Below are 7,500 nucleotides of genomic sequence, written 5' to 3'. Positions count from 1 at the left end.
TCCCTATACATGAGCTGCGAGCTGTACCAGTTACGAGCTAGAGACGCGATCGCGTTGCTCTCTGTACGAATGCCGATGCTGAGCGGTCAGCTAGGAGGCGCTCCATCCATGTCGGTACCGGTGGGCGTTGCACTCGCAGTCGCAAAAACGTACGGCAAGTATATTACTCGGAAGAGTTTATGACAGTCCAAGCCCCCCTGCGTGGGGAGCGTCTTTCTAGGCCATGACCCACCGGAAGGGCGCAGCGTCCCCCACCCCAGACATGTGACGTCACACTATCGGTATTGACGACTCGACTCATTGCTTATAATCATTTGCCATACACCGGTGGAAGCTGCCGAGACGAGTAGCTACATAGCGCGCTCGCCGTGTCACTAATGTACAGAGATACAACAGTTTCGACTGGAACCGGATTAAACGTATACACGGCGCTGATTAGTAATACATAGACCCATCAGAATACAGATAATATATACAACTGTCCGTATACATGCTGAAAGACTCTGCTCACAATCACAACCACACGGCAGCCACACACTCTTATCACGCACTACTCTCCGCCTGTAACACGCACACAGACAATATGTAAGCACCAGCATGGAACAACACCCAGTGCATCCTCTCCGCCACATGAGACAATCCACACTGTCATAACCAGACTGGGAGGTCCACTCAGAAAACGGAATATCCCACCCCCCCGACAACCACCATTGCTCAGCTAAGCCACCAACACCCACACATGTCCTACACAGGGGTGCACCCAACATCACAATACTGCCTCCTCTCACAGCACACAAACAATGGCAGGAATGAAAGACACAGGTCTGCCACAAGCATGGAATCGGAGCGCCGCCTGTCATGAGCCAAAGGTGCATCCTGACGTGGCAAATCAGATGATGCCGCAGGCATCCACTTACTATAATCACAATCAACAAACCGACCGGCCGCCCCCCCCCCCCCCCCCCATTACACCTTTCCATACAACAATGTGTACCTTAACCTAAACTATACTGTACCTTAACCTAAACTATACTGTACCTTAACCTAAACTATACTGTACCTTAACCTAAACTATACTGTACCTTAACCTAAACTATACTGTACCTTAACCTAAACTATACTGTACCTTAACCTAAACTATACTGTACCTTAACCTAACCTATACGGTACCTCAACCTAACCTATATTGTGCCTCAACCTAACCTATGTTGCGCCTTAACCTAACCTATGTTGCGCCTTAACCTAACCTATGTTGCGCCTTAACCTAACCTATGTTGCGCCTTAACCTAACCTATGTTGCGCCTTAACCTAACCTATGTTGCGCCTTAACCTAACCTATGTTGCGCCTTAACCTAACCTATGTTGCGCCTTAACCTAACCTATGTTGCGCCTTAACCTAACCTATGTTGCGCCTTAACCTAACCTATGTTGCGCCTTAACCTAACCTATGTTGCGCCTTAACCTAACCTATGTTGCGCCTTAACCTAACCTATGTTGCGCCTTAACCTAACCTATGTTGCGCCTTAACCTAACCTATGTTGCGCCTTAACCTAACCTATGTTGCGCCTTAACCTAACCTATGTTGCGCCTTAACCTAACCTATGTTGCGCCTTAACCTAACCTATGTTGCGCCTTAACCTAACCTATGTTGCGCCTTAACCTAACCTATGTTGCGCCTTAACCTAACCTATGTTGCGCCTTAACCTAACCTATGTTGCGCCTTAACCTAACCTATGTTGCGCCTTAACCTAACCTATGTTGCGCCTTAACCTAACCTATGTTGCGCCTTAACCCAACCTATGTTGCGCCTTAACCCAACCTATGTTGCGCCTTAACCCAACCTATGTTGCGCCTTAACCCAACCTATGTTGCGCCTTAACCCAACCTATGTTGCGCCTTAACCCAACCTATGTTGCGCCTTAACCCAACCTATGTTGGGCCTTAACCCAACCTATGTTGCGCCTTAACCCAACCTATGTTGCGCCTTAACCCAACCTATGTTGCGCCTTAACCCAACCTATGTTGCGCCTTAACCCAACCTATGTTGCGCCTTAACCCAACCTATGTTGCGCCTTAACCCAACCTATGTTGCGCCTTAACCCAACCTATGTTGGGCCTTAACCCAACCTATGTTGGGCCTTAACCCAACCTATGTTGGGCCTTAACCCAACACACGTTGGGCCTTAACCCAACACACGTTGGGCCTTAACCCAACACACGTTGGGCCTTAACCCAACACACGTTGGGCCTTAACCCAACACACGTTGGGCCTTAACCCAACACACGTTGGGCCTTAACCCAACACACGTTGGGCCTTAACCCAACACACGTTGGGCCTTAACCCAACACACGTTGGGCCTTAACCCAACACACGTTGGGCCTTAACCCAACACACGTTGGGCCTTAACCTGCTCTGTAATTGTCATACGACGCGTTAAATTAGTGTAGTGTTGCCTAACTGCAACCCCCGCAATATAGTTTGCTACTCGCACTGCCCGGTCCCCAGTGTATCGCTTCATGTTAAACACCTTGCAGCTATACACTGTAATGTGGATGGCAGCAGGACGTACATGCTCAATGCCCTTTGCAGTTGTTCATTGGCATTTGCAGTTGTTCATTGGCATTCGCATGGCGAAGCACTTAGCCTACGCTGTGGTACGGCCTGTGTCAACTGTCCGCTGATGTTGTACGTCCAAATCACACACTGTACTGCACATTGGTCCTCATGTACTGAATGATACATCGTGGTACATGTGACCGTACAACGACTGCGCCAACAACGGCGAACCATGCGGTCCAAATGTTGTGCACTCAGCTACGTGTCGTCTCCCTATAAGAGCTGGATTGCAGTGTGGTATGCCCTGGATGGCGATCAGCATGAGCCGTCTGTTGATGTAGTGGCGCGTGTTGTCAGACGTAGTCGTCTCTTCTCACACACCGTGATAGCATGGTGCACTGCGTTCCACATCTGCGACATGCGACAGAGGCCGGTTGACAGTCGTTCGCGCAATGGACATCGCATACGTACGGGGGCCACCTTCCACGTGTTCGCGAAGCGTGCACATGTTGTTGCGTGTATGTGGGCAGACATAGTGTGTCGTGACACCTGACACAGGCATGCAACAATCGTTGAATTTGCAAATGGCGATGGACGCCTACGTTTGCTGGTGACGTTACGCAAATGAACAACTGGTAAACCGTTGTGGTGCGGTTGTTCTCGCTAGAGGTGAATCAGTGATGGCGACGATCGGTTGAGCTACCAACCGGTTGTTCCAGCGATACCCACCATGCCCACGAACGTGAATGGCATCTGGGTGTGAAGCGATACGCGGCGGTGGCTGGGTGGGACCGTCCCCGGCCGGTGAGGGGGGGCCTCCCGGCGTGCTGGCCGCGCGGTGCGTGGGCGCACGCGCTACAGCCGGCTGGTGGGGGCGGCCAGTGGCAGGCGCGCCGGCCGACGGAGGCGGCAGGCGGCGCAGCTGCGCGCCGGCGCACCCTGCACGCGGCGCCGTGCGGCCAAAGTAGGTCCTCGCGGGCCGGTGCGAAGCGCGGTGGACATCTGCAGTGTGCTGGTCCGATTGAGGACTGTGTGCGCTGAGGATGCGCCGCCGCCCGGCGCTCGGCGCCGCGACGCCGTCTGCTGCTCGGTCGCCTCTGCGGTTCTCGCAGGTGGTTTGTATCGCAGCTGTGCGGACGTGTTGGCGCGTGCGCTGTGCTGGAGAGTTCGCTTCGGCACCCAAGTGGGGCTTTTGTCCTTCTGTGGCGCTGGCGTTGGAGCTGCCGGTCACCGTAGGTGGCGCGTGTTGTCTCCCGCCGGCAATGCCACGACAGCACGCTCCCGGGCCTCTGTCGGCAGCGGCAAGCTCAGTTGGGAGCACGGGTGGTCGCACCTAAAGCGTCTACTCGCCAAACCCCGGGCGATTGCGCCTCTCTCGAACCCGACCAAGTACTTAGGACGGCGCTGCGCGCCGCCGGGACCTGAGAGGGTTTCGAGGTGTATGGTGCAGGGGAGCTCAGCCTCCTCCTGTTTGCAGAATAATTGAGCGGACGCTTGCGTGTTCGCGCGGGCCCCCGGGACACACTCCCGGGCGGCCGGCTGCTCAGCTCTAGTTGACGCAGCTCCCTGGTTGATCCTGCAGTAGTCATATGCTTGTCTCAAAGATTAAGCCATGCATGTCTCAGTACAAGCCGCATTAAGGTGAAACCGCGAATGGCTCATTAAATCAGTTATGGTTCCTTAGATCGTACCCACGTTACTTGGATAACTGTGGTAATTCTAGAGCTAATACATGCAAACAGAGTCCCGACCAGAGATGGAAGGGACGCTTTTATTAGATCAAAACCAATCGGTCGGCTCGTCCGGTCCGTTTGCCTTGGTGACTCTGAATAACTTTGGGCTGATCGCACGGTCCTCGTACCGGCGACGCATCTTTCAAATGTCTGCCTTATCAACTGTCGATGGTAGGTTCTGCGCCTACCATGGTTGTAACGGGTAACGGGGAATCAGGGTTCGATTCCGGAGAGGGAGCCTGAGAAACGGCTACCACATCCAAGGAAGGCAGCAGGCGCGCAAATTACCCACTCCCGGCACGGGGAGGTAGTGACGAAAAATAACGATACGGGACTCATCCGAGGCCCCGTAATCGGAATGAGTACACTTTAAATCCTTTAACGAGTATCTATTGGAGGGCAAGTCTGGTGCCAGCAGCCGCGGTAATTCCAGCTCCAATAGCGTATATTAAAGTTGTTGCGGTTAAAAAGCTCGTAGTTGGATTTGTGTCCCACGCTGTTGGTTCACCGCCCGTCGGTGTTTAACTGGCATGTATCGTGGGACGTCCTGCCGGTGGGGCGAGCTGAAGGCGTGCGACGCGCCTCGTGCGTGCTCGTGCGTCCCGAGGCGGACCCCGTTGCAATCCTACCAGGGTGCTCTTGAGTGAGTGTCTCGGTGGGCCGGCACGTTTACTTTGAACAAATTAGAGTGCTTAAAGCAGGCAAGCCCGCCTGAATACTGTGTGCATGGAATAATGGAATAGGACCTCGGTTCTATTTTGTTGGTTTTCGGAACCCGAGGTAATGATTAATAGGGACAGGCGGGGGCATTCGTATTGCGACGTTAGAGGTGAAATTCTTGGATCGTCGCAAGACGAACAGAAGCGAAAGCATTTGCCAAGTATGTTTTCATTAATCAAGAACGAAAGTTAGAGGTTCGAAGGCGATCAGATACCGCCCTAGTTCTAACCATAAACGATGCCAGCCAGCGATCCGCCGCAGTTCCTCCGATGACTCGGCGGGCAGCCTCCGGGAAACCAAAGCTTGCTTTTGGGTTCCGGGGGAAGTATGGTTGCAAAGCTGAAACTTAAAGGAATTGACGGAAGGGCACCACCAGGAGTGGAGCCTGCGGCTTAATTTGACTCAACACGGGAAACCTCACCAGGCCCGGACACCGGAAGGATTGACAGATTGATAGCTCTTTCTTGATTCGGTGGGTGGTGGTGCATGGCCGTTCTTAGTTGGTGGAGCGATTTGTCTGGTTAATTCCGATAACGAACGAGACTCTAGCCTGCTAACTAGTCGCGTGACATCCTTCGTGCTGTCAGCGATTACTTTTCTTCTTAGAGGGACAGGCGGCTTCTAGCCGCACGAGATTGAGCAATAACAGGTCTGTGATGCCCTTAGATGTTCTGGGCCGCACGCGCGCTACACTGAAGGAATCAGCGTGTCTTCCTAGGCCGAAAGGTCGGGGGTAACCCGCTGAACCTCCTTCGTGCTAGGGATTGGGGCTTGCAATTGTTCCCCATGAACGAGGAATTCCCAGTAAGCGCGAGTCATAAGCTCGCGTTGATTACGTCCTGCCCTTTGTACACACCGCCCGTCGCTACTACCGATTGAATGATTTAGTGAGGTCTTCGGACTGGTACGCGGCATTGACTCTGTCGTTGCCGATGCTACCGGAAAGATGACCAAACTTGATCATTTAGAGGAAGTAAAAGTCGTAACAAGGTTTCCGTAGGTGAACCTGCGGAAGGATCATTACCGACTAGACTGCATGTCTTTCGATGTGCGTGTCGTGTCGCGCAACACGCTACCTGTACGGCTCGCAGTAGCCGTGCGCCGCGTGCGGAACCACGCGTGCTTCTCAAACTAACGCCAATGTTGTGTGGTACGAGCGCTGAAGCGCTGGAGCGGCTGGCCTGCGGCACCTGGCGCCTGGCGCCGGTTTTGAATGACTTTCGCCCGACTGCCTGTCCGCTCCGGTGTGGAGCCGTACGACGCCCATCGGCCGTGAGGCCGTTGGACACAGAACGCTTGAACAGGGGCCGCCACACGCCTACGTCCCGCCTATGCAACTGTCTTGAAAGAGACAGTGGAAACTAAGAAAAGATCACCCAGGACGGTGGATCACTCGGCTCGTGGGTCGATGAAGAACGCAGCAAATTGCGCGTCGACATGTGAACTGCAGGACACATGAACATCGACGTTTCGAACGCACATTGCGGTCCATGGATTCCGTTCCCGGGCCACGTCTGGCTGAGGGTCGGCTACGTATACTGAAGCGCGCGGCGTTTGCCCCGCTTCGCAGACCTGGGAGCGTCGCGGCCGCCTGTGGGGCCGGCCGCGCCTCCTTAAACGTGCGATGCGCGCCCGTCGCCTGGCGGTTCGCATACCGGTACTTACTCGGTAGCGTGCACAGCCGGCTGGCGGTGTGGCGTGCGACACCTCGTACAACGACCTCAGAGCAGGCGAGACTACCCGCTGAATTTAAGCATATTACTAAGCGGAGGAAAAGAAACTAACAAGGATTCCCCCAGTAGCGGCGAGCGAACCAGGGAAGAGTCCAGCACCGAACCCCGCAGGCTGCCGCCTGTCGTGGCATGTGGTGTTTGGGAGGGTTCCACTACCCCGACGCCTCGCGCCGAGCCCAAGTCCAACTTGAATGAGGCCACGGCCCGTAGAGGGTGCCAGGCCCGTAGCGGCCGGTGCGAGCGTCGGCGGGACCTCTCCTTCGAGTCGGGTTGCTTGAGAGTGCAGCTCCAAGTGGGTGGTAAACTCCATCTGAGACTAAATATGACCACGAGACCGATAGCGAACAAGTACCGTGAGGGAAAGTTTGAAAAGAACTTTGAAGAGAGAGTTCAAAAGTACGTGAAACCGTTCTGGGGTAAACGTGAGAAGTCCGAAAGGTCGAACGGGTGAGATTCACGCCCATCCGGCCACTGGCCTCCGCCCTCGGCAGATGGGGCCGGCCGCCCGCGCGGAGCAATCCGCGGCGGGGTCGTGTCCGGTTGCCTTTCCACTCGCCGCGGGGTGGGGGCCGTTCCGGTGTGCGGTGGGCCGCACTTCTCCCCTAGTAGGACGTCGCGACCCGCTGGGTGCCGGCCTACGGCCCGGGTGCGCAGCCTGTCCTTCCGCGGGCCTCGGTTCGCGTCTGTTGGGCAGAGCCCCGGTGTCCTGGCTGGCTGCCCGGCGGTATATCTGGAGGAGTCGATTCGCCCCTTTGGG

At 55.0% G+C, this 7,500-nt stretch overlaps 2 non-coding genes across 2 annotated transcripts; both read left to right on the top strand.

Annotated features, from left to right (window-relative positions):
* Window positions 1-4,120: 4,120 nt before the first annotated feature.
* LOC126435672 (small subunit ribosomal RNA) lies at window positions 4,121-6,033 on the top strand. The gene has a single exon (XR_007580112.1). It is a non-coding gene; the product is annotated as a small subunit ribosomal RNA (ribosomal RNA).
* Window positions 6,034-6,383: 350 nt separating this feature from the next.
* Window positions 6,384-6,538, top strand: LOC126435662 (5.8S ribosomal RNA). The gene has a single exon (XR_007580103.1). It is a non-coding gene; the product is annotated as a 5.8S ribosomal RNA (ribosomal RNA).
* Window positions 6,539-7,500: the final 962 nt, after the last annotated feature.

This window comes from Schistocerca serialis, unplaced genomic scaffold (assembly GCF_023864345.2).
Source record: "Schistocerca serialis cubense isolate TAMUIC-IGC-003099 unplaced genomic scaffold, iqSchSeri2.2 HiC_scaffold_1214, whole genome shotgun sequence".
NCBI lineage: Eukaryota > Metazoa > Arthropoda > Insecta > Orthoptera > Acrididae > Schistocerca > Schistocerca serialis.
The sequence above is the reverse complement of the archived record's forward strand: the minus strand, read 5'-3'. Positions and strand labels throughout refer to the sequence as shown.